General features: G+C 40.8%; 1 pseudogene; it reads right to left on the bottom strand.

The window, feature by feature from the left end:
• Nucleotides 1–15,207: 15,207 nt before the first annotated feature.
• Nucleotides 15,208–26,650, bottom strand: LOC113352147 (annotated as a pseudogene).
• Between the last annotated feature and the right edge of the window lie 1,015 nt (nucleotides 26,651–27,665).

Raw genomic sequence — 27,665 nt, 5'->3', positions numbered from 1 at the left:
ATTTAATGATAATATGAGTTGTTGCTTCACCGGTTTCGTATAACCTTTGTGCATAATTGTTAAGATCAAAAATATCTTTGTCTACTTATTTGATATTTCATGTTTTGGTTAAATCCTTTGATGGGGTATGCTTAGAATTGCCAGGTATTATTTGAGAACCTGTATTTAGTTTCGTATAAATTTCTCGCTAATGCAATTTGATGGTGCATGCTTTGGTTTAGTCTTTTGATGTGCCATACTTAGGGCGTCCCAGTGATATTTGCGACTCTAATATATATAATAGGTTATGTCAATAGAACGAACAATAAATAATTCATGAATTATGTTTCATTTCAGTACTTGAATAGAAATAGTGGTGGATACATTAAACCCTGATTACCAACTCTCCCATTTGATTCGTTTTGTTACTTGAGTTTATTCTTCTCATTGTCTTTATTCTTTCAAAAATCCAAAAACATCTTTATTTGTTAGTCCATTAGAGATATTGATTACGTATTTCCACCGCTCCTCGTGGGAACGACCTGTACTTGCCATTGTTCTACTAGTTAGACACCGTGCAATTGCGGTTTATATAAATAGGTATCTCCGGATCCTATCATGCTTGTTGTAAGAGAAAAGAAAAATTTGAATTACGAGTTTATCCTTATTAAAAGCCCTTATCCTCTTAATTCCGTACGTAGTTTAGAATTTAGAAATTATGATTTGTTTTTTCTATCTATTTTTGTCTGATAGGTACTTTCTCCGTTTCAAAATAATAGACCGGTTTTTATGTGAAAATTTACATAAAAACCTGCATGTTATTTTGAAACGAAGAGAATATATATTTTTATTATAAGGGCATAACTGTCTATTTATCAGGCCCATTTAACCCTGGTCCAAACTCCAAAGGTTACTTGCCCACTAAAAGCAAATTTTTGGGGGAGCCGGATTTGAACCTAACTTTTAAGGGACCTAGGAACCTAGACTAGGCATAGATTTGATTGCATATATTATTAGTACGTAACTACTATCTAATATGTATCACTGCATGTCATTTTTAATTTTTCTGTTGGAAGCATGTGTATGTCATTTCAATACAATGGTTCTTTACGAACCGAGAAACTAGACAACATGAAAACAATTCCTTCACATGAGATGGGCTCCGCCCACATGGACATAGCATGGGAGCCACTATTGGGCCTCACATATATAGATTTGTGAGTATGTTGTTTTGGTGTGATTTAGATTCTTGGTTCATAAAGAATTTTTGATGTCATTTTTAATGTGTGTGGATTCATACATTTGAGCAACATACATTTTCGCCGAGATAAATGGTACTCATCCTTTCTCCGAACGCCAAGTTTCTAAACAGGCGCATCCAAAATTTGACCAAACTTATCGATGAGTTTCCAATTAATCGGTTGTAATGTTATATTATATCGATAGTTACTATCATTTTTCAATTTGAATTATTTTTAAGCTAAAATAAAAAAAATAACAATAACTCTTTTTCAAAAGTGGAGGAAGTAATTCATTTTTTACTTTTTGATCTATACATAATTCTGGCTGTTATTTCTTTCTTCCCAACCCATATTATCGACCAGTTACCCTGAGTTGATATTCGAGAATGGTAAATCGATTACAAGAGTATTAACTAGAGTGTTGTACATATGGGTGAAGGCTTTAAATGATAGATGATGAGTACAAAAATTTACTCCTTATATATACCCACACTAACCTCATGCTGTCATGCAGTTAGTTCCTTACACAACGTTCTCTATAACTCTCAAGTGTTGAAGTATATGCCATTGATAACAATGGTTGTTTCTGGTGTTCTTGGTACACTTGAGTTAGCAGTAGAATTTAGAGAGAAGCTCAGCAGACAAGTTTTGGAAAACTCTTAAATCTTGGTCATTCGGTTTTTCCCGAGTTTCTACCAGAGACTTATAAGAGTATCGAAGTAGTTGAAGAAATGAATGGAGAAAACAATGGATCTGTTACCCTTTGGAAAATAAATCCAAGTAAGTTCAAATTTATTGCACACCTAAATGAAGCTTGCTACAAGACATTATAGTAGATGAAATTAGAGATCAAGGTCCAAGTGCATATATTTCGTTACTAATAAGGGTTTTTTTTCGTTCATGTGTGTAGGTACTATAGTTACCAAAGTGTAAGCCGACAGGTGGCCATAGGAAGGCGCGAGAATCTGGTGAAAAGATCTTACTTCAAGCCCGGGATTCTTCGCTAGGGACTTGTCAAATCAAGTCAGAATTATCCTTATCTGAACGGCAACGAAGTAAAGTTTGGGACGAGGTAAATCACCAAAGGGGATGAAAAGCGCGAAATGAATCAGATGTCCATTACGAAATGACCACAAAATAATGTGACTTGGATTGGAAGAAAAGTACCCCCACGAAGTAGATGAATTATCGGGCAAGAAATAGGACAGGTGTCCCGACAAGACCACGTGAAGTCAGCGAAAGGTGGGGGAAAACTTTATGGAATATGCTTCAGGCGAAGTATAAAGTAACCTCGGCGAGATAATGTGGGATATATACCATTAGGGTTGTTGGAGGCTATAAATAGAGACCTCGGGGCAATGTAAAGGGAGAGATTGGTGGAGAGGGAAAGGTCTAGAATAGGAGAGAGAGAATTAGGGTTTCTTTGTAATTCATAGGCTTGGAGAAGGGATTAGGGTTTCCTAGTAACTCACAAGTGTAACTTGTATTTAACTTGAGATTCATAAATAAACTTAAGTTCTTGTGTTTATCATGTCGTAGATCTTACTTACTTTCCATTTGGGTGTGTTGCCGGATTTACAGTAATCACATTTTGGCGCTAGAAACAGGGATCTTAGATTGGGGATCTATCCTCGTCTAAAGAGTAGGGAGAAAAGTTGAGGTTGCACCAAAGAAGCGGAAACCAAAGATCTGAGAAGGCTGGTTCGAGATCTGAGGATTAAGCGGAAAAGACTAGCAAAGAGGTGGATAAAAAGACGGATTCCGGAACGAGGTAAATGATGAATGGAAAGGTGAGGCAAACGAAATCACAAACGGTGTTGAGAAGGAGTAAACGATTGGAGGATATGGATCAGGAGGTAAACGACGATATATTGATAAAGGATGAAAGACAAAGGACCATGATACAAGGCAAACGCAGATCGAAAATGAAAGCTGGGACTGTGGAGAAACCTAGTCAGATTGTGAAAGCCGGGACTACTGCGAAGAAGGAAATGAACCGAGAAAAGGCGGAGGCAAACGATGACGAGGAGGATGAGGTATTGGAAGAACTGGGTTAAACCCCTAATCAGGAGGAAGATGACCGGATGATGCATGAGGAACGTGAACGAGAAATGACTGATGAGGTCATGTGGGAAGGAAACAATGAAGCGGAGGAGATCACGACGTCATCTCAAAGGCATATCCAGTATGAAAGAAATCAGGAGATATATGAACAAGGTATGATGGAGTTGTTAGAAGGGTACCATAGAGAAGGAGACTTAAGGAGGCCGTTGGAAGAGGCGAGACGGGAAAATCGCGAGCTAAGGTATGAGGAAGAGAGGAAACGTGAGGAAGAAAGCAAACGCGTCAAGACAGAAGTGAACATTGATGAAATAAGAAGGAGAACCATAGACCATGACATCTTATGAGAGATACGAAGCTTAAGGATGCAGGTGGGAAGTTCATAAAAAGGCGACGAGGAGAAGGGAGGATCCGGGCGAAAGGATCCACGAGGAGACGAAGGAGAGATGCATAAGATGAAGAACAAATGGCAGATCGGACAAGAGTTGATGGCCTGGACGGAGTTAAAACTTCCAGAACTTAACACAACTATGGAGAAGGTATGGGAGGAGGTGATATTAACCGAGGAGATACCGGCACCACCAAATATGGGGAGAGAACTAGTCCCGGGAAGCAAGAGTCATGAATTTTGCAGGTATCATCGTTTTCACGGGCACCGTACCAACAGCTGTAGAAGTATTAGGAAGATAATACACCGTCTTATCGGACAAGGGAAACTTGTGCATTACATTTACCAAAAGGAGGCACCGATGATTACTTGTCACAAAAAGCATGCAAAAGTAAGCCGAGAAAGGAGACGATTAAGTTGTAAGTTCATAGCACATTCCAGGGGAAGTTTCCAAGATTTTGAAGATAACGTACTCTCAAGAGTGTACAAGGTGGATTGCGAAGGTAATGGGATAATCAATTCCCCGAAGGAAGAACCATTAGAAGGCTGGCAAAGGAGAGAAATATCCTTTTTGGCGAAGGACGTACCAGAAGGAGAAACTCAGCATATGAATTCACTAGGCATTAGCCTAGCTATGGCCAGGACCGCATCCCCGGAAGGGGGCCAGCAAAATAAGGAGATGACTTGGGCGGTGGACAAAGTCTTGATAGACATGGGTAGCTCAGTAGACGTCCTCTTCTACCATACGTTTAGAGCTCTGGGGTCCGAGGATTCTGACTTGTTACCTTCTACGTATACGTTGTATGGATTCAACGGAGTAGCGACAAGGAAAAAAGGAGATATATGCTTGAAAATATTTGCAGGAGATTTGGAAACAAAGGTTACTCTATGTGTGGTAGGTGTGGAGTCTCCATATAACGCTCTTATAGGTAGACCATGGGTGCATGGAATAAAAGCAGTTGCGTCCACTTATCACCAAATGATACGGTTCCCTATGCCAAGTAGAATCGGCGAAATACGAGGAAGCGGCGAAGAAGCCGAGAGCCGCAACGAGACAGATATTGATCTTTACGAGAATAAAGTGAAAAGGAAGAAGGAACGAAAGAGGAAGGTACTGGAGCTAAAGAAGAATGACGAATTACGGGTATACCTGGAAAATGATAAAGAAGGGTGGGAAATACCTAGCGAGGTACCAGAAAAGGTGGGAGAACCCGCGAAGCCCATAAAAAAACCAACCCTGTTGGGGAGCCAATCTTGAATTTCGCCGCAGTCAAACCGACGAAAGATGTAATTCTAGGAACGGAAGACGAACCAAAGATCATAAAAATTGGTACGAAGATGGAGGTGGAAGAAGAAAGGAGGTTGGTGGAACTATTAACAAAATATGAAGACATATTTGCGTGGAGCATGGAGGAAATCCAGGAATTGATTCGTGTGTTGCGTGCCATCGGTTGAAATTAGACCCAACAATCAAGCCAGTAAGACAACTAATAAGGAAGATAGCGACGACCTATCATGAGAAAATTGACAAGGAACTTCAGAAGATGATGAAGGCAGGCATCATAAAGCCGGCGAAATATCCAGATTGGGTTGCGAATATGGTAATTGTACCAAAGAAGAACAATGGCATAAGAATCTGTATTGATTTCAGTGATCTAAATACCGCTTGTCCCAAGAATAGTTTCCCTTTACCAAATATCCCTCAGATGGTGGAAGCAGCGTCCGGGTACAAAAGGTTATCATCCATGGATGGATATTGTGGATACAATCAAATACCTTTGGCCGAAGAAGACCAGGATCATACGGCTTTCTTCGCTCCTAGAGGGCTGTACTGATACATGAGAATGCCATTTGGATTGAAAAATGCAGGGGACATATACCAACGAATGGTGGAAAAAGTATTCGCAAAATGGGTACACACAACGTTGGAAGTTTATGTAGACGACATGTTGGGTCAAAACCAAAGACTCCGGAGATCATGTGGAAGACCTAAAAGAGATCTTCGATCAGATGAGGAGATACAAGATGAAAGTCAATCCATTGAAGTGCATTTTCGGGGTAGAATCAGCGAAGTTCTTAGGCCATATAGTTTCTCGAAAGGTATAGAGGTGGATCCTACAAAAGTACAGGCGATACTATAAATGCCATCACTAGCTACCGTAAAAGATATGCAAAAATTAAATGGGCAGATCGCGGCACTGGGAAGGTTCATCTCGCGGTCATCTGATAAATGTAAACACTTCTTTGACATTTTAAAGAAGGGAGCAAACTTAGCGTGGACACAAGAGTGTGAGGAAGCTTTGAAGGACATAAAAGAACACCTAATCAAGTTATCAATCCTGCAAAAGCCGGAACCAGGAGAGGAGTTGTTACTCTGTCTCGCATCCACACCAAATGCTACTAGTGCAGTCCTACTCAGGAACGACGGAGGAGTAGAACAACCCATATTCTACGTGAGTAAAATCCTGAACTCCGCCGAAAGAAATTATCCTAAGATCGAAAAATTGATATTGGCATTATTTTATGCATCACAAAAAGTACGGACTTATTTCCAAACCCACAAGATCAAAGTCCTCACAAGGGTACCCATAGAGTCAGTTTTAAAGCATTCCCAAAGGGTTGGGAGAGTAGAGAGGTGGAACACTCACATCAACCATTTCGGGATGAAGTACGAAGTACAGACTTCGACGAAGTCGCATATAATAGAAGAGTTTCTCGCTTAATTTCCTTCGGAAGAAGATGGGAGTGGGAAGACATGATGGAGATAGACGAAAGCCGACCGGACCCAAGAGATCTGTTAAAGCAAAGTCATCCCAGGAGATGGGAAATATTCGTTGATGGGGCATATAATAGCTGTGGAGGGGATGTAGGAATAGTATTCACTTCGCCTGCAGGCGAGCGAATAGTATTTTGTTTTCGGCTGGAATACAAAGCCACGAATAATGAAACCGAGTATGAGGCAGTAATACAGTCTTTGAGAATTGCAATAGAAATGGAATTAGACGAAATAATAATTACTAGTGACTCACAACTGGTAGTTCGTTAGATTGAAGGAGTGTATAAGGCAGCCGATCCAGTGATGAAGAAATATCAGCAGCTCGTGCAAGACTATTCGGCCAAAAAAATACGAAGTATCATATGGAGAAACATAAATAGAGATAACAATCGACATGCAGATGCATTATCCTTCATAGCTTCCATGATTGAGAATCTGAAAATCGGGCATATTGTGATTCAGCGGTTGATGCAACCATCAGTAAGCAGAGAAGAAAGAGAACTTCAGGTAATGACGGTAGAAGAAAGGAACTCAGTAATGAGCAAAGAGGACTGGAGAACACCAATGTACAACTGATGAGTGCCAAATATTGTATATATTTATCCCTTTTTGTTGGCATTTTAACTCATCTTTTGTGCATTAATTCTACATTTTATCCCATATTCTGTATTTTCATTGTTTTCAAGAATAAATATTTTTATTAATTAATTTTGCATTTTTAGGTAATAAATAAAGTTCGGATGAGTCGCGGAGCGAAAAGAGCAGAAAAGTAGTGAAAACCCGGGAGAAATCACGCAAGGAAGCCGCAAAGAATGGTGCGCACAACCTCATTTTCTACACACAAAAGCGCATCCGTTCTCAGCCATCAGATCAGTTCTCAGAAGCATCCGACGGTCGCTCCTTCATAGAGCATCAAAATCTGAAGTCTCTGCCAAGCACCACAGCGCTGAAATTCCAAGCCTTCAGATTAGATGGTAGTTGAATCCAACGGTCGCTCCCTTGCTGTGCATCGAAGATTGATATCTCCGCCTTACACTACAGTACCTAACTCCATCAAGTACCGTTCATTTCGTCGTATCCATTCATCCGACGGTCGCTCCTCGCTTGCCTCCGCATCACCATCCGATTCACCTACCAGCTTCGCATCCAGTGACTCAGCGTCACAGAACATCAAGATTGGATGAAGCCGCCTCACACCCTATCAACCGAACCTATACCAGCCACCCAAACGCACCCTACCCCAAACTCAGTCGCCTTCTCCTCCACCCACTCCTCTGCAGAAACCACCATACACCACCACCTTCTTCACCAACTCACTGCCACCACCACACCTCCACCATCATCACCCTATCACCCAAAGTAACCAATACCATCTGTTTCCCTTCTCCTTAGCCACCTATTTTCTCAATTTTTGCACGTTCTCTATCAGAAACCCTAGCGTGCAAAATTGGTAAATTAGGTTGAGCTAGAGTGAAATTGAAGGCATGGAGAGGTCGAGAAGAACAAATAGAGTAATGGGTCGACATCAAAATGGAGTGGTTGTATCAAATTAGGTGAGTAATTACCAAACCCTAGCTCTGTCAGTTTGGGGATTTTTGGGTGAAAATGGGTAGAACCCTAATTGTCTGTGGGTATATATATATGGGTGTGGGTGTGTTGTAGAAACTATGCTTGGAGTAGCCAACATCCAGGACTTTCATGTCCTGTTAATTTTCAGTTTCAGCTCAGTTCATGTTTCAGTTCAATTTCAGTTAAATGTATATGTTTTAATTTCTTGCTTTGTCACTGTTAAATGTGCTTATGTTATGTTCTGTTAATGTTATGTGCTTGTGTAATTTCATGTTTGATTTCCAATTCATTCCTGTTATATTTGTCCTGTTAACATGTGTTGTTGCTCACTGCCATCAAATGTTCCTGTTGTGTTTAATTTGCTGTCACAATTGATGGAATTCTAGGCTAGATATTTGTGAAGCATTTGATGTGATTGTGCAATGGAAGAAATCAGTGCTCATAGCAAGCTGATTTTCTTGCCATTCTTGTTGTATGCTTAGGTTGCAGTGTTGATTGTGCATTGGGAGAAACTAGTGCTCATAGCAAGCTAGTTTTCTTCCATTCTATAGGTTTGCCTGTATTCTTGCCTTAGTATTGCTTCATTTTAGTTTCATTCACATCCCTGCCCTTGGCCTTAGGCCTTGGTTCAATTTGCTTTGTTCCTTGTTTTTGCACTGTGTTGTTTTCCTTTGGCTTGTTCTGCTGCAGTTGCTGTTGCTGTTACTTTTACCCTGCAGTGCAGCTGCTGCTGCAACCCATCTGCCTTGTTATTCCTGCTGCCTTTCATTGCTTGTACATTCTGCTACACTGCTGCCTCTGCTGTTGTTGCTTCTTCTCTGCTGCTGCAACCCTGTTGCTGCTGCATTGCTTTTCTCCTGCTGTGCATTTTCTTCACTGCCTGCTGCTGCATTGCTTTTCTCCTGCTGTGCATTGCCTTCTCTGTCACTTGTGCAGCTGCTGTGCAGTCTTACAGTTCCTGCAGCACAAGTAAAGATCAAAGCCAGCTGAGCCCAATTCAGTTCATTGTTGTGCACTCAAGCCCAAAGCTCAACTCAAACTGAAACCCAATTCAGTCAACTGTGGGCTTAACCAAAGCCCAGTTGTTTAAGACCAAAGCCCAAGTTTATTAAAGCCCAACCACAGTTTAGGTTAAGGTTAAAAGCCCAAATTCATTAAGGCCCAATCCAATTCAGGCTTAATCAAAAGCCTAAGTTTAAGGCCAAAGCCCATTTGCACTTCAAAGACCAACTGAGCCCAAGCTCAGTTCATTTTATTGTTATCAAACCCATTAGTACTTAAAGCCCAATTTAAGCCAAAAGGCTTCTAAGCCCAAAGCAAATCTAGGAACCCAATTAGCTAAAACACTTCCAAAACACACCCGATCTCTGTGGATCGACCCGTACTTGCACGAGCTACAACTGACGACCGTGCACTTGCGGTATTACTGTAGGCCCCCGTTTTTATCACGCTTCATCTTTATACCCCTTTCGAGGCCTGCCAACAACTACTTGACAAAAGGATACTTGCCACGAGATAGACAAGAGGCAAACAAAATCAAAAGTAAATCCACGAATTACGAGGTGAGAGAAGGGATCCTTTATAGGCGATCATTTTTGGGCCCATTGATGAGGTGCTTATCGCAGGAGGAAGGGATTGAAATTATGAAGTCAATTCATTATGGAGACGCTGGAAACCACTGCGGAACCAGATCACTAGCTTACAAGACCCGAACACAGGGTTACTTTTGGCCCTACATGCATAAATATGCGAAAGACATTTCTATAAGGTGTGTGGCGTGTCAAAGGCTCGGCAAAAGAATACGTGCTCCGGCCACAAGTTTGAACTCAGTGTTGAGCGTGTGTCCATTCGCCATGTGGGGGATAGATATCGCGGGATCATTTGTCACGAGGACGAAGCAAAGAAGGTACTTGATTGTAGCAACAGACTACTTCACGAAGTGGGTAGAGGCAAAGGCTGTGCAGCATACAAAAAACGGGGATATATATGATTTTATCCTTGAGCACATCATTTGTAGATTTGGCATACCAGTCCTGGTTGTTTCAGACAATGGAAAGCAGTTTGAAGGGGAGAATGTGAAGATGTTGTTCAACGCCTTTAAGATTCAATCCGGGAAATCTACTCCATTATATCCCCAGAGTAATGGGCAGGCAGAGGCTACAAATAAAACGGTGGCTTCCACGTTGAAAAAGAAGATGGAAGGGAATCATAAAGGATGGTGTGAGCAGATCCCGAACGTTCTATGGTCATATAGAACCACAAGGCGAGAAGCAACAGGATTATCTCCATTATGTTTAACGTACGGAGCAGAGGCAGTGCTACCAACATAAACCATCCTGCTCACAACGAGGAGAGAAGCATGGGAAAATGGGTTAAACACGGACTTAATTCTTGCAAGATTGGACGATCTCGAGGAAAATAGAGAAATTGCGTTACAGCATATGACGAACTACCACCAGAGGCTGTCGAGAGAATATAATAAAAGGGTAAAACCAAGAAGCTTCATCCCAGGAGAGCTGGTGCTACGAGAAATACCACCTTATCAGCGAGGACCAGGAGGAAAGCTAGAATCCACTTGGGAGGGTCCATACATCGTAAAGAGGGTTGTTGGGAACGGGGCATATGAATTAGCAGACTGCGAAGGGAAGTATACCGACGAAGAAGGGAAGATAATTTACGGCGAAGTAGAACGACAAGATAGAAGGCTAGATCATCCTTGGAATCCTGTTTACATTAATAAATATTATCCCTAAATGTAAGAAGCGAACAGAATTTATCAATAAAATATTTCTACAATTTTATACGAATGGATCCATTTACACGAGCAGATACGACCTCACATTAGGAGGCAAATAATGACGACGAAATAAATAGTTTCTAGGGAAACTTAAAACCTTCGCCTAGGAAGGCTGGGAACCCACGGCATGCACCCTAGTTCGCATAAAAATGCAAGAGGCAAATACCTAACGCATGTCGTGGAAAATTCTCAGGCAGAAAGTTAGGGGAAATGATTAGACCTATCCGTTGAGGGTCCCTTTTATGATGGCCTGCGGTAAGGGTGCAGAAATATGACCAAGGAACCGACGTATTCGGTTGAGATGCGGGTTCCTGGGACGTCTGGAGCGTTACCGAACATGTCCTTCTAGAAAGTCTTGGCTACGATGCAATCGATCCCAAAGAAACCTCACTTTGGGTGTGACCTCGTAACCTTGAGCCTCATCGGCGAAGGGGATAAGAAGTCACGAAAACAACTGAATGTCGTAATAACCGGATGGGAGGAGAACAACATGCATGTTAGGGTTAACTTCCTTGAAGGGGAACTCAGAGGGAATATAAAGGAATGGCACCCTCCATATTAGGGAGATGTGTGACCAAAAAATACGGCAATGTCATGGGTCTACTGCTCATGGAAATAGTTAGGCCTGTCATATTGTCGCAAGGAAAAACTTGATCAGGATGTTAAGGCGAGGTTGATGGATTGTTATTCGCAAGGGTAACAAGTGCTTGAGACTTCTCCAAAGAAATACCCTTCATAATAGGGTGAGGCGCAATAAGACCTTAACTAGGAGGCGCACTAAGACCTCATAAATAAGAAAACAAAAGGTAAACCAAAAATAGACGTACACACCGGAATGGCGTAGTTATGAAGAGCGTAATCAGGGCAATCTCGTCTTGATCGGACAAAGCTCGATAAGAACAAGAGGCAAGTATATACTTTTTATATTTTTTGTTCCTTTTTAGCATTCTCCTCTCAAGACTACGAAGTGCTTAAGGCATAATTTAAACCTACAAGACAAGACATCAGAGAAAGGAGCACGAAGGAAAAGAGCAAAGTCGAAGGCATATTTTTACAACCAGGGCACAAGTATATACTTGGGTGTGAAAAGACTAAAGGTGGAAACAACAATTCTAATTGACAAAATAGCAAGATCATAATATACATATAGGATTAAAGTTTATATACATAGGCGACGAGTACAAGGGTAAAGGACCGTGTTCTCTAATCATCATCTCCATCATCTTCATCAGACTCCGTGCCTTCGTCGGAAGGAAGAATTGATTCGTGGATAGCAGGCTCTGGTTCGGGTTCGTCATCTGAAAACACCTCAAGCTCCAGGGGAACACGAGGAATATTCTCTGAGTCGCAGAATTCATTAAAGAGCCTGACCTTTTCATCTTGGGAATTTCGGCGAAGCTTCTTTGCAAGTAAAACCGCGTCCATCGCCATCTTGTCGAGATCCTCGTTTAAGCTACAAACATATTCTCGGAGATAAGAGACTTGGTCCTTAAGCTTTTGTTCAGACCCTGAGATACAGAATGATGAGTAAGTAGGTTATTTGGAAATCTAAGGCAAATCTAAGGCAAAACCAAATGGATAAGAAAGGAAAACTTACGACGAAGAGCAGACGAGATGTTTTTATCCTCAGCGAGTTGCGATTCTTACTGAGCGATACGAGCATTCTTGCGTCCAATAAGGTCCAGGCTTTCGTGAAGTTACACGAGATGGGACATGCTGTGATTATGTCCCTGAGAAGGAGAATAAGAAAGAAATGAGCAAGGTAATTCTGTTAAGGTCTCAGAAAAATAAAATCAGCTGTCACACTTACCAAACACAGCAGGGCAGCATGTTGTTGAGTGGAGAGATTCAAAGAAGCATTTTGGATAAACCTTTGATCAGCGTCTAGAAAGGAATCAGAGCTCAAGGAGGTCAGAGATTCATCAGACGCAGATCTCAAGGAAGGGTTCGAACGAGTTGTCACGAAGATATCCCGAAGAAATTTCATAACAGGAAGATATCTTGGGTCTTTAGAATCATCAACCTGAGGGCGAGAGGATCTAGGAGGACGGGTCAGTCCCGAAGGACGAACTTGAGACATCCCGCCTACATCCAATGTACGAGGGCGATGTTGAGGAGGCTCCCAAGCACGAGGAGAGGTTGAAGAGTCATCCTAAAATCCACAAAGTTAGTAGGTGAATCAAAGGGAGAAAGGAAAGCCGCGAGATAGGGACGAACCTGAGCGGAGGAGGAGGAAACCTTTGAGCGGACACGCTTTCTTGTGTTTACAGCAGGGCCAACTACAGGTTGAGATTCCCCCCTCTGCGAAGTAAAAGATTAGAAGTTGGAATAAGAAATTGAGAAGATATGATTCGCGAGATAGAGACCTGAGCTGGAGGTGGCTTATTGGAGCGGTCCTTTATCATGCCAGGAGGAGGGAAGGAATACTAAGGAAAAAAAAAGGGTGTTAGAGGGGTGTACAGTCAATAGAGGGAAAATTGAATGAAAAGTCAAACTTACCCCATGGGGCATCTTGGGCCAATTAAACCGACCCGGTTCATATTCGGCGAGATGGTCGTGCTCTGGAAGAGGACCGGAACGAGGCACACCATTCTCGTCTAATCCCCACACGAAGGGACCTTCGATCACTAGAGGATACATCATCCAATTTTCGACGTTGGATAAGCGAAGATACATGTTCCTCTTTTCGCCAGTAGGATCGACATCGAAAAGTAATGCCTTGTATGGGTCAGCCAAGATCTTATGGGTAAACTTTACACCCCACTCTTGGTACGATCTTGTGGACAAGTACTGGACTAAGTAATTTTCCAGAAAAGATTCGACGTTATAATCAACAGAAGGAAATTACGACCCTAATTCAGGAATCTGTGAAGGAAGGCCATTTGATCTTCGAACAAATTCGTTAGCCAAGCGAATAGCGTTCCCACTTAGCAGATAAACACCAGGGCTATGATGAGCTAAAATCTCAAGGAACAGAGGATTCTTGGGATCATATAGGGGAAAAGAAATCCCTTCTCTTAACTGTCCAATGGTGATGATCATCCTCGATGAAGTCCAGGTTTCAGCTTGGATCCACCGGTAGTTTAATTCCATCGAATCAGTAGCAGTGATAAAAGAAGTAACAGAGGAATCGATTGCGGGAGATAAGGTGATTCCGACCTTATCAAGATCGGACGTAAACTCTTCATAGGTCCAGGATATGGTTGGAGGGGGAACCTTTCTGAGAGCCATTAAAAAATAGAAGAACAGGGCTTACTAGAGATAAAAGGGGGGAAGGAGGAGAAGGCTAAAGTCTTAAATAGATGTGAAGAAGGAGTATTTATACCTGATAACTGGTAAAACAACCCACGACTGAAGAATATGAACCGGTAATCGACGGTTACGAGGAAAAGAAAACCACGTGGAAGACGAAGAAAGGGAGGAAAGGCGGTTATCAAACTTCAGACGGTTCTTATTCTCCTCCCTTTATAATCGAGCAGAATAAGAAAAGGCAAAATGTAGTTACCAAAGTGTAAGCCGACACGTGGCCATAGGAAGGCGCGGGAATATGGTGAAAAGATCTTACTTCAAGCCCCGAGATTCGTCATCAGGGACTTGTCAAATCAAGTCAGAATTATCCATCTGCACGGCAGTGAAGTAAAGTTTGGGACGAGGTAACTCGCCAAAGGGGATGAAAAGCGCGAAAGGAATCAGATGTCCATTACGAAATGACCACGAAATAATGTGACTTGGCTTGGAAGAAAAGCTACTCCCACGAAGTAGATGAAATATCGGGCAAGAAATAGGACAGGTGTCCCGACAAGACCACGTGAAGTCAGCGAAAGGTGGGGGAAAACTTTATGGAATATGCTCCAGGCGAAGTATAAAGTAACCTCGGCGAGATAATGTGGGTTGTATACCATTAGGGTTGTTGGAGGCTATAAATAGAGACCTTGGGGCAATGTAAGGGGAGAGATCTGGTGGATAGGGAAAGGTCTAGAATAGGAGAGATAGAATTAGGGTTTCCTTGTAATTCATAGGCTTGGAGAAGGAATTAGGATTTCCTAGTAACTCACGAGTGTAACTTGTATTTCGCTTGAGATTAATAAATAAACTTAAGTTCTTGTGTTTATCATGTTGTAGATCTTACTTACTTTCCATTTGGGTGTGTTACCGGATTTCCAATAATCATAGGTACATTGGTTGAAGGAGCTCCCATTATGATGGAAGAGATGAAAAGGTTAGAAAATGTGGATGAACTTACCAAGACAATAACCTACAGTGTTATTGGTGGAGATTTATTAAAGCTATAAGTATGTTGTTCGTGTTGCAATTTGCCGTGATATCTACTTGTAACATAAAATCCAATGTACATAAATTCTTACAAGAATATATAAGGTAAGCAGATCAAATTTCTTTAAGATGCACCATCCATGTTCAGTGCTACAAGAGACGCATATAATCCATCTTCCATACTCATTAACGTACTATGATTTCCTTTCTCGGCAATTATCCCATTTTTCACCACAGCAATCACATCAGCATTTTTAATTGTCGTTAATCGATGCGCCACCACAACTGTAGTCCTGTTCTGCATCACTCTGTCCAATGCATCTTGAACTACTCGTTCTGATTCTGAATCCAGTGCACTTGTTGCCTCGTCTAATAACAATATCTTCGGCCCTTTAACAATGGCGCGGGCAATGGCCACACGTTGTTTCTGCCCACCTGACAATTGGATTCCTCGCTCTCCAACTATTGTATCATACCCCTTCTGTAAACCACTTATGAAATTGTGCGCATTTGCTTGTTTTGCAGCCTCAAGAATCTCGGCCTCTGTTGCAGTTCCTTCCTTTCCATATGCGATGTTTTCTCGGATTGTGCCATTGAATAGTACAGGTTCCTGGCTTACCAACCCCATTTGCTGTCTCAACCATCTCAACTGAAACTTTTGAATTTCACAGCCATCTAATCTAACTTGGCCCGAATCAGGCTCGTAAAACGGCTGCAACAGTGATGCAACTGTTGATTCTCCGCTTCCACTTTCTCCAACCAAGGCAACTACCTTAAATCTCTATCCTATTAAATGGGCGGCATGATCCATTATAGGGGCGGCAATCTAATAAGACAAAAGGGTCATTACATGGTAATTCATGCCACCCCTTATCAAAAAATGGAAATGATCAATTAATCCTTATTATTAATAATCAAGATTAGTGATGATAATCAAGATTAGTGTTGATAATTAATTTTTCACTTATAATAACTCTAAAATCAGATTTTTAGAGTTGAAAAAAAAAGTTATGAGGAGAAGAAAAAAGACATTTTTGTGAAACCCTAGATTTTGATTCACTCAACCAAAATGAGTGATTCTAGTGACAAATTTGAGATGCGTGAATCTCTAAATTAGTTCCCATTAGTTTTTTGCCGCTCAAAATTATCTAAAGTACGTAAAAAATCGAAACTTTTAAAATTTCAGAAGAACTTACGGTTGGAATTTAGCTCGTTACCAACCGCAACTCTCAGTTACGGTTCCAAAAGTATCGAATACCAACCGTAACTGGTTCAATTTGGTGAAAACCCAATCGTAATACCAGTTACGGTTAGTAGAATGAAAACATATAGCAACCGTAACAAATTACGGTTGGTAATTAATGAATCGAGATCAACCGTAATTAACCTATGGTTGGTAAGATTATTTGAGTTACAAGTCGTAACTCAAATACGGTTGGTAACAGTGATGCAATTACAAACCGTACGTAAAAGAAAATGAAACATCCAGGACAACTTACGGTTCGTAACTGAAGTAACAAGACCAACCGTAAGTAATTTACGGTTGGAAAAAAAATTCGTAACTGAATATTTTATCTCAAAATCAAGAACTTACGGTTGGTATTTGAGTTAAATGAACCGTAACATCAACCAAATCTATAGTTACGGTTCCAATTGGAGTTATTACCAACCGTAACTCACATGCAACACAGAAATTTCAATTTAAATTTTGATCCAAAATCCTAATTTTTGATACAAAACTAACTTAAATCAAACACAATAAACAAAATCCTAACTGGGTCTTTTGGAAATATAGTTTTCAATCAACGGTTATCAATTTTTCAAAGCGCTGATTAATCGAGTTGATGAAAATTTCAATTTTAATGGAGGAGGAGAAGAGAAGAGAAGATGAAAAAAATCAAAAAAACTGTTTTGATTTTTCTGATTCCATTAGGTTAAAAATAGGAGTAGGGTAATCTTGTCAATTTACACTCCCTATAGGACATCCCCTAACCAATAAGAGGGACATTGCTATCACCCTTGCCGCCCCTCCAATGGAACATGTCGCCCCTTTAACAGGATTGCTCGTACAAAATGTAACATCTGTCACGATAAAGTTGACCATATATGCATATTTCAGTTCATAAATGCCAAATATGAGTCAGTTATATGTACCTGGCCGGATTGAATAGTTAGGCAAAGGTCACGAAATATCAGAACGTCGGGCCTTAGAGGATACTTGAAACTAACATTTTGAAACTCAATTTCACCCTTCAAAGCCTCTAGTGTAATCCGAGAGGCATCACTTGAATCAAGTTTTGATATTCCATCAAGAATTGCAAATATGGATATAGTTGAACTCTTGGCTTTGCTGAAATTTGGTGCCATCGAACTTGCCGTAGAAATACCAATTGCTGTCATAGTGAGAACAAGGAAAACCTGCAGTCGACCAACAAAAGAAATATCAGGTAATTTACCAGCAGATGCACCTTGGTGCATATCCTGCAATATTTATTGGCTCAGTGGTATATGAAATACATACACGGAAAACCTCCGGAAATGTTATCTTGCCATGCTTGAGTAATACTGCTCCAGCATAAAAGGTTGTAGCGTAAACACCGAACATGAAGAAAAAGGAGATGCCGAAAATGATTCCACTAAGTAAACCTCGCTTTATTCCCGTCTTCTTTAGGCCGTTACACTTGTTTCGGTACAAGTTAATCACCTTCCCTTCAGCACAAAATGAAGCAACTGTTCTCATATTCCCGACAGCGTCTGAAGCAACTTGACTTGCTTCTTCATACATCACCTGCAATCATGAAACTGTAGTTCCTTAGACGAATGCCACACTTCATGGTAAATCTTTAGGTGTTAGTAGATCAAACCTTTGCATCCCCACCAAATCCCTTCATGAGCTTCACTTGAACCCATGCATTTAGTCCTAACAGAGGTAGCAAAACAACAACAATAAGAGCCAATTTCCAGTTGGCTAAGAATGCGACACCTAAACCAACAATTAGTGTTGCAATGTTTTCAATAAGAAAACCAAGTGCATCCCCGACAAGACTGCGTACTGTCGCTGCATCTGCAGAAAGCCTTGCACCTATGGCACCAGAAGAGTGTTCAGGCTCATCAAACCAACTAATATCCATGTGCACAACCTTCTTGAAACACATTGAACGAGTACGTTTTATTAATTTACAACCAGCTACTGCAAAGAAGTATCCTTTTGCCGGGGCTGCCACCAGTGATACAATGCCAAGGGCGACATACATCAACGCCCAGAATCTCGAATCTTTCCGAAGCTTACTTGGTGGTTCATAGAATGTAGTTATCATACCAGAAAACATTACAGCATAAGCAGGAAATACAATTCCATTGACCACTGCAAACAAAACACCAAACAATAGAATATGGAGCTATGGCTTGTTAAGCTTGTGTTAGATTTTGTAAAACTCATATATCAAAATAGTTTCGTATATCCTTCATTCAATCAATCTGCCTCTTATACAAGATATACAACCCTATAGTTCGACCTTACAATGGACTGTCCATAACAGTTGAATCATTGGACTGTCCATAACAGTTGAATCATTGGACTGTCCATCACAGTGGAATTATTGGACTGTCCATAACAGTGGTGATAACTGTGAACTGAGACTGTGGTCTTGGGTCTCAAACTGAGACTGTGAAGATGGGTCTCGAGCCCATAAATCTAACTCTCCTAATACCCTCCCTCAAGACGGAGCATGGAGGTCACACATGCCCATCTTGGACATAAGAAACTGAAACTGAGCTTTCCCTAAAGATTTAGTAAAAATGTCCGCCAATTGCACTGTTGTAGGAGTGTAAGAAGGCGTAATAAGCTTCTGCACGATAGCATCTCTAACCAGATGACAATCAACTTCAATATGCTTTGTTCGTTCATGAAAAACTGGATTCTGAGCAATATACAAAGCCGATTGACTATCACAGAGAAGACGCATTCCATGTGGATGATGAACTCCCAAATCACCCAGTAATTTTTTCAACCATTTTAATTCACACGTCGCCGCTGCCATAGATCTATATTCCGCTTCAGCTGACGAACGAGAAACAATATGTTGCTTCTTAGTTTTCCAGGATATTGGAGAATACCCAAGAAGAACAAACCAACCCGTCTACGAGCGTCTAGTTAAGGGACAACCAGCCCAATCAGAGTCACACCATCCTTTCAAATTAAGACCACTATCAGAGCGCAACAGAATTCCTTGCCCAGGATTCTTCTTCAAATATCGAACCACACGAAGAGCTGCTTCCCAATGTGCTATTCTCGGCAGTTGCATGAATTGAGACAAAATATGAACAGAATATGCTAGGTCTGGCCGAGTCACGGACAAATAGATCAAACGCCCAATCAATCTTGATATTTTTCCACATCCGTGAACAAATCTCCTTTGTCCAAAGAAAGACGGTGATTAGTTTCCATTGGAAATTCTGCAGGTTTTGCACCTAATAAACCTGCTTCCATGATGATATCCAACGCATATTTGCGTTGACACATATAAAAACCTTGTGCACTCCGTGCTACCTCCAAACCCAGAAAATACTTCAATTTTCCCAAATCTTTCATCTTGAAGCATTGTCCCAAGTAACGTTTGAATTGATCAAGCGCAACCAAATCATTACCCGCAACAATCAAATCATCCACATAGACCAAAACATTAAATTGGGTTTTTCTCTTAGTCATGATAAAAAGAGAATAATCAGAATATGATTGCCGAAACCCATAATTCTTCAAAGCTGCAGACAATTTTGCAAACCAACACCGAGGTGCCTGCTTTAAACCATATAAAGATTTTTTCATCCTACACACCATATTAGACTTACCTTGAGAAAATCCAGGTGGTATTTTCATATACACTTCTTCTTCCAAGTCTCCATGAAGAAATGTATTATGTACATCCATCTGATGTACTTCCCAATTCTGAATTGCTGCCACAGCTAGGAAAGTCCGCATTGTCGTCATTTTCGCTACTGGTGCAAATGTCTCATTGTAATCCAACCCTTCTACTTGATGATTCCCAAAGATCACCAGTCTAGCTTTGAGCCGCACCAACTGTCCATTCTCATCATACTTCTCTGTGTAAATCCATTTACTACCAAGAGCTTTCTTTCCCGGCGGTAATTCTTCTAATTCCCATGTTCCTTGTTCTTCTAAAGCTCGTATTTCTTCTGCCATTGCCTTACGCCATCCTGGATACTTCATGGCTTCTTTGAAATTTTTAGGCGCAGACCCAGCAGTAATTGCTGCAAGAAACTTTTTATGAACTGTAGAGAATTTATCACAACTAACAATATGTCAAAGGATACGGCGTACATGAGGATGACGATTGTGGAGAGTGAGCATGAGATGAACTATTTTGTCGTACAGTGTGCGTTACAAAACCTTTGAGCCTACTAGACGGAATCTTCTGTCTCCTTCCTTTACCCATACTAGCATCCGTCACTTCCTTCGAGACCATAGGGTTCTCAGTAATATATTCTGGGTTCTCAGTATTATCTGCAGGGTTCTCAGTAATGTCTTCCGGGTTCTCAGTAATGTTTTCTGGGTTCGCAGTAATACCTTCCTGGTTCCCAGTAATATATTCTGGGTTCGCAGTGTTGTCTTCTGGGTTCTCAGTAATGTATATTGGGTTCTCAGTAATATCTTCTGGGTTCTCTTGCTGCACTATTTCTTCATCATCACTCCAACACACGTCATTATTAGCCTGAACTGTCTCAGTTGGCTGATCAGGCACCCTAGATATGTAAGGAAACTGATGTTCATGAAACTCTACATCCCTTGAAACTAAAAATTGTCTCTTGTCTAAGTCATATAATTGCCATGCCTTCTTCCCAAAAGGATAACCCAGAAAGACGCATATTCTTCCTCGACTTGCAAACTTATCCCCTTTACTACTTTGATCATGTGCACAAGCAACCAAATACTTTCAACTGACTATATGGTGCCGGTTTCCCAAATAGAACTTCATATGGAGTTTTGTTATTTAGAACCGGTGTAGGCGTACGATTAATCAAATACGCTGCTGTCAAAGCACATTCTCCCCAAAATCTGATCGGTAAATTTGCTTGAAACCTCAAATCTCTTGCCACATTCATTATGTGCTGATGTTTTCTCTCAACTCTTCCATTTTGTTGAGGTGTTCCTACACAGGATGTCTCAAAAACTATTCCATTAGTCTTAAAGTAGCCACGCAATGCATTAAATTCGGTTCCATTATCACTTCTGACAATTTTGATTTCTTTACCAAATTGACGTTTCACAAGCGCAATAAAGTTAAGAAATATTGTTGCAAACTCAGTTTTGCTTTGAATTAAATAAATCCACACACCTCTTGAAAAATCATCTACTATTGTCAAAAAATATTGTGCTCCAGAAGACGAGCACGTCTTATAAGGACCCCATAAATCTATATGAACCAAATCAAAACTACAACTGGATTTGCTCAAACTACTAGCAAAACTACTTCTACGATGTTTTGCACGTGGACAAATATCACACGCATCATTATTTTTCTTCAATAATCTACCCAGACCTGGTAACTGTTGTAACACTTTCTCTGATGGATGTCCCAATCGCTGATGCCACAGCTCATACGTATCTTCACTCACGGTAAGCACTTTAACTGGAGGCACACCACAGAACATATATAGTCCACCTCGTCGCTCACCCACTCCAATCACCTTCCTCGTCAACCGGTCCTGTATAAGACATAAAGTGTTAGTACATTGAACATTACATACTACCTCATCAATGAGTTGTGTAACCGAAATCAAGTTACAAGTTATCTGTGGCACATAAAGCACATTGTCCAATCTCAAACCACCAGGAAGAATAATTGTTCCTATTTTCTCAGAGTGAGCATGTTTTCCGTCCGGCAGTCCCACTGAACATGCTCTAATATCTTTTACATTTATCATATCATCTCTTTTACACGTGACATGATTTGTAGCTCCTGTGTCTATAATCCAGGATGTTTGATTTGTCTTACCTTGGAGTTGGGAACTGATTTTTCTTGAATTTAAATATTCAAGAACCTGCTGAACTTGACTTGCAGTCACGCATGTCAGTCCTGATGCATCTCCTGAAGATCCAGTGGCAGGATGAGATGATGTTGTTGCTCCCGAGATGTTCAAATTATGCGCACGTATATTGTCTTGTCCTCTACCTCCTCTGCTTTTCACAAAACCGGCACCAGCACGTCCTCTACCACCAGCTCTACCACCAGTTCGGCCTCCTCGACCATATCCTCTTCCACCTCTTTGTCTGTCACCCCACCATTCCGGGTATCCAATCAGCTGAAAACACCCTTCCTGTGAGTGCCCTTCTCGGCTACAATGCTTGCAAAATTTGTTAGGATCATACATATTATTGTATGGACGCTGATCTGACTGAACCTTGAACGCCATAATATTTTCCTGTGTCTGAGACGACACAACTCCTTCCCCCAATTTTAGACGTTCCGAATTAACCACAGCTTGATAAGACACGTCTATAGATGGCAGTGGTTCTCTTGCCAGTAATTGTTCACGCAGGGAGCTATACATGGTATCCAAACCAATCAAAAAATAGTGTAAGAAATCTTCTTCTCTCAACGTACTAACATGTGTTGCAATGTTACACGTGCACTGGCCACAGCTACACTTTGGTATCTTCATGTACGTCACCATCTCATCCCATATCTTGTTCAATCTCCCATAGTACACTGCAACCTCCTCAGTTTTCTTATGTTTGCATTCACTTAAGGCAGCTTTCAACTGGCAGATCCGAGTTCCACTTACAACACAAAATCTCCTATTCAAGTGCATCCATAACATGCTCGCATCATCATAATCCCCCAACGTTGATCTAATATTTGTCTCCAATGTATTGCTGATCCAAGAGACCAGCATCGAATGCACTGCAATCCACTCCTCTAACTCCTCAGGTTCTGTTGGTTCTTTGATGGTTCCATCAACAAAACCAAATTTTCGTTTGGCTATCAATGATCTTCTCACTGCTCTAGCCCATTCATCATAGTTTGCTCCCTTTAATACAATAGGTGTGATGATAATCCCTGGTCCATCACTGGATCCCAGATGATATTCTGGTTTCTTCTTTTGCATGTTGTTTTCTACCTCTTTTCCTCTTTTAGATGATTCTGTATCATCCGCCATGGTTACTGTTCTAGGGTTTATTCGTGTTAATCAACTCTGGCTCGTGATGCCATGTTAGATTTTGTAAAACTCATATATCAAAATAGTTTCGTATATCCTTCATTCATTCAATCTGCCTCTTATACAAGATATACAACCCTAGAGTTCGACCTTACAATGGACTGTCCATAACAGTTGAATCATTGGACTGTCCATAACAGTTGAATCATTGGACTGTCCATAACAGTTGAATCATTGGACTGTCCATAACAGTGGTGATAACTGTGAACTGAGACTGTGGTCTTGGGTCTCAAACTGAGACTGTGAAGATGGGTCTCGAGCCCATAAATCTAACTCTCCTAATAGCTTGGCAAGACGGCCAAATGAAACCTTTTGGTCCTTCTCTTTAATTGGCATTTGTGATTTTTCAGGAGAATCAACATTATTAACATGGTGTGCCATAGATTTTTCTTGAATACCAAGGCCTGAAGAAGGCTGATCAGATGGGATTGTCAAGTTTCGTGAATGCTTGTAAAACTCCATCCTAATTTCTGGTTTCAATGTGCTAGCTTCTGGTGGTTTGTCAACTTCTTGCAAGCTTATGAGCTGACAGTAAGCGCCATCAGGGTCATTAAGGAGCTCCAAATGTGAACCTGAAAGTTTCTTGAAGTATCAGGAAAAGCTCTTTAATAGTGTTCTAGTTCCCAAAACCTCCTTGAACGATTTGCGGAAATACTACACTAAAGGTTTTCTTGGTTAGGCACATACCTTTTTCAACTATATTCCCTTGATGTATGACCACAATGGTATCAGCATTCTTAACCGTGCTCAAGCGATGTGCGACAACGACTGTAGTTCGGTTCACCATTACTTTATCTAGAGCTTCTTGCACAATTCGCTCAGACTCCGTATCAAGTGCACTTGTAGCTTCATCAAGAAGTAGAATCCGCGGATTTTTCAAAATTGCCCTTGCTATGGCAATTCTCTGTTTCTGTCCTCCAGACAGCTGAGTCCCATTTTCACCAACCAACGTGTCTAAACCCTGAAATCATGATATAGGCATAAAGCATATGGAAGTCAACTTGAAAGCATATACAGCTGAGTTACAATGTGTGTCTACGTGCGCGAGAAAGAGAGAGAACCTGAGGTAAATTCTGTATGAATTGTGCAGCATTAGCCAGCTCAGTTGCAACTCTAATTTCTTCAAGAGTTGCATTCTCCTTCCCATAAGAAATGTTATCTTTAATGCTGGATGTAAAGAGCACAGGTTCCTGGCTGACAATCCCGATTTTCTCCCTAACCCACAACAGCTGAAATTCCTTCAGATTTATACCATCTATAAGAATTTCACCGTCTTGCGGGTCGTAAAATCTTTCTAAAAGACTAATCACAGTTGATTTTCCACTTCCACTTTGGCCAACCAAAGCAAAGGTCTTACCACTTGGTATACATAAGGAGAATCCTTTGAATATTTTCTCGTCTGGTCTAGTTGGATAACTAAAGCAAACATCCCTGAACTCAATATCTCCGCGAATATCATCTAAAATTCTCCCACTGGTGGTGTCATATGCATCAATCTCTGGCATTCTATGAATTGTCTTAAACACTTTAAAGGCTGCAGCTTGTCCCGCGGCAAATGCACCTAGGCATAAGGATAGATTCGCCAGAGGCCTGAAAATATCAAAGAGTCTCTCAAAGCTTAAGGAATGCGTACGTTTTCGTTTAGATACTAATCAAAGAAGATGTAGCTAGAGGATCTTACATGAAGCCGGTTAATATTGCCACTATGACATTAATGACATCACCCCCAGTATAATCTTTCTGAATTATCATTCTTGCACCGAACCATGTGGCTAAGCCATAAGAAGAATAAAGGATACATGAAAACGAACCAAGGCCTAATCCCGCAACTACTCCCTCCCGAACGCCAGATTTGTACACCTTCGTTAAGGACTTGTCATAGTTAAAGATAGCTTGATTCTCCCCAGTAAATGATGCAACCTATGTATTATTACGCATTTTGCTGGTTAATCAATATCATATAGGAAAATAATGTAGTTACGTGACCCAGTGTATGGATTGATGCTACAAACCGTTCTGATTGAGCTGATAGTTTCATCTACAACAATTCCTGCTTGCAAATAGTCAGCTTGTGCACGAGATGCTTGCTTGCGCATTAAAATGAACATAAACGCCGCACAAATGGCAAGAACAGGAACAGTAGATAACATGACAAATGTGAGAAGCCACCCTTTGACGAATGCAATGGTAAAACCAGCAAGAACTGTAGAAATTAGCTCAAAAAATTCGCCAGCCTGCAAATTAGAAAGAGTTTGATGATAACCACCTACTTTAAATTATTTAGCCGAAATCATGTTTTTCGATTTTGACTCAAAAATCCGCAGAATTACACATGATTTGGCGCCTAGGGCGCCTTTCTTTCTAGGCCCCCCTTGAGGGCCTAGTGCGCCTAGAGCGCCCAGGGCGCCTATTACAACATAGATTTTGAGTTCTTAATAAATTTCATAGATTTACTAGTACCTTCTCGCCAATAGCACCCTGAATGAGAATAATGTCACCTGACATGCTCCCAATAACTTCTCCCCGAGTAGTTTCCTTGTCAAAGAAAGCAATATCTTGCCGCAATATCGTTGTCAGGTATAAACCTCGGATTCGTACAGCCTGTCTCTCCCCTGTGATCATCCAGCATGCCACCTCTAGCAAAATATCAAAAATTGATTTTAATCTCAGAGACTAATTGTCTGACTTCAAATTCTTGTACCACCATATATGAATTAAACATATGAACTTACGGATGAATGCCGCCAAACCAGACCCCAGTCCGAGATAAACAAATTGCAGAGATACCTGAAAATATAAACAAGAGATAAATGAACTAGCTAGCTGAGCTGACTAACATATTTTGCTTAAGGTATAACAGAATCGGAGAAAATACCTTTGAAACTTGTTTAAGCAACTCATTGGAGTCGCCAGTTATTGCAAATGAATCAACAAGTTGCCCACCTAGAACGGCCATAATGGGCATTTTCAAACCATTAACCAAAGCTGCAATTGTACCGATAACCATCAAAATGACAACTTTAGAATCAGCAAACGAGAACAGCTTGAAAAACGGAACTCGATTCGTCACCGCCGCAATCTCATCTGCTTCTTCTCCTTGTTTAGTAGTCTTCTTACTTTCTGCTGAATCTTGTTTGCCATAATGGCCTGCCCCGTTTCTTGAGCTATTCTTGCTCATCTTTGTCTGTACTACAACTAAATCGTCATTTGCAGCATATTCCGGTTGAGTCTCGGCAATGGGGGTGTAGGATTGATGATGCCATGATGGGGGCTTGCATTTGAAATGTTAAGATCGAGGCTAGCACCACGGATAATAACATTATGAATTAAAGTCAAACTACTAGTGTACTTTCCCCATACTACTGTTTTTCAATGCAACTACTCCCCCAGAATCCGCCATACTTTGATTTAATATAACACGTTAGTAAAAGTTAAAACCCCAATACGCAACATGGCTTAGAGCCTTAGACTCGAACCTACCCCTTTCAGTATTGTACATTTTAATACTAAAATTGTTTGGTGCAATGTGATCCTTGCGCATTTGCATACGTCCCTGCGCTAAATGTGGACAAACGATTGTTTTGTAAGCGTCTGTGTTGCTTGAATAAGCCATTTGAGCTGGTTCTAATAATTTTCATGTGCATTATTTTTAAAATTTTGACCATATCTCGTTGTGTATGGGATTGGATAATGTACGACAGTCTGACTACTTCAGTTTCCAAGAGTTCATTTCACATTTGATTGGAGAAACTTGATGCGACTCGGCATTTACTCTCTATATGTCTTATATCTTCCCACAGAGAGCCATCAGAGCTGGGGCTAATTAATCAAGTTCCGACTAGCCTGATTCAAGACTGGTAGGGACTTGATCTAATCCTTGAAAGATTAGATAGATGCTTTATAAACCAATCTGCTGAGGACCTTTGTCCTAAACTTTGTGTTAATAATCTTTCCAGGGATTCTTCTGATCACTGTCCCATGCATATAGGTTTCAATTATGAGGATGTTTGTATGCCTAGATCTTTTCATTTTATGGCTATGTGGATTGAACATCCTACTCGTAGGGATATTATTGGTAATTCTTGGTCTGTCAATGTGGTGGGTTTCCCAGCCTATAAGCTTAGAGCTAAGCTTTTAACCTCTAAGAAAGGTCTAAGAGATTGGAATAAATCTTCTTTTTGTAATATTCAAACTAATATTTCTACCATTCGAAAAGATCTAACTGATATACATATCTCAAACCCCACTGATACCAGTACTGCTTTTAGACTCAAAGAGTATCTTTATAATTTAGAAGAGTTATACTGGAAGGATAAATCTAGGGAGGTTTGGCTCATGGAAGGT

Source organism: Papaver somniferum, chromosome 2 (assembly GCF_003573695.1).
Source record: "Papaver somniferum cultivar HN1 chromosome 2, ASM357369v1, whole genome shotgun sequence".
Lineage (NCBI taxonomy): Eukaryota > Viridiplantae > Streptophyta > Magnoliopsida > Ranunculales > Papaveraceae > Papaver > Papaver somniferum.
The sequence above is the reverse complement of the archived record's forward strand: the minus strand, read 5'-3'. Positions and strand labels throughout refer to the sequence as shown.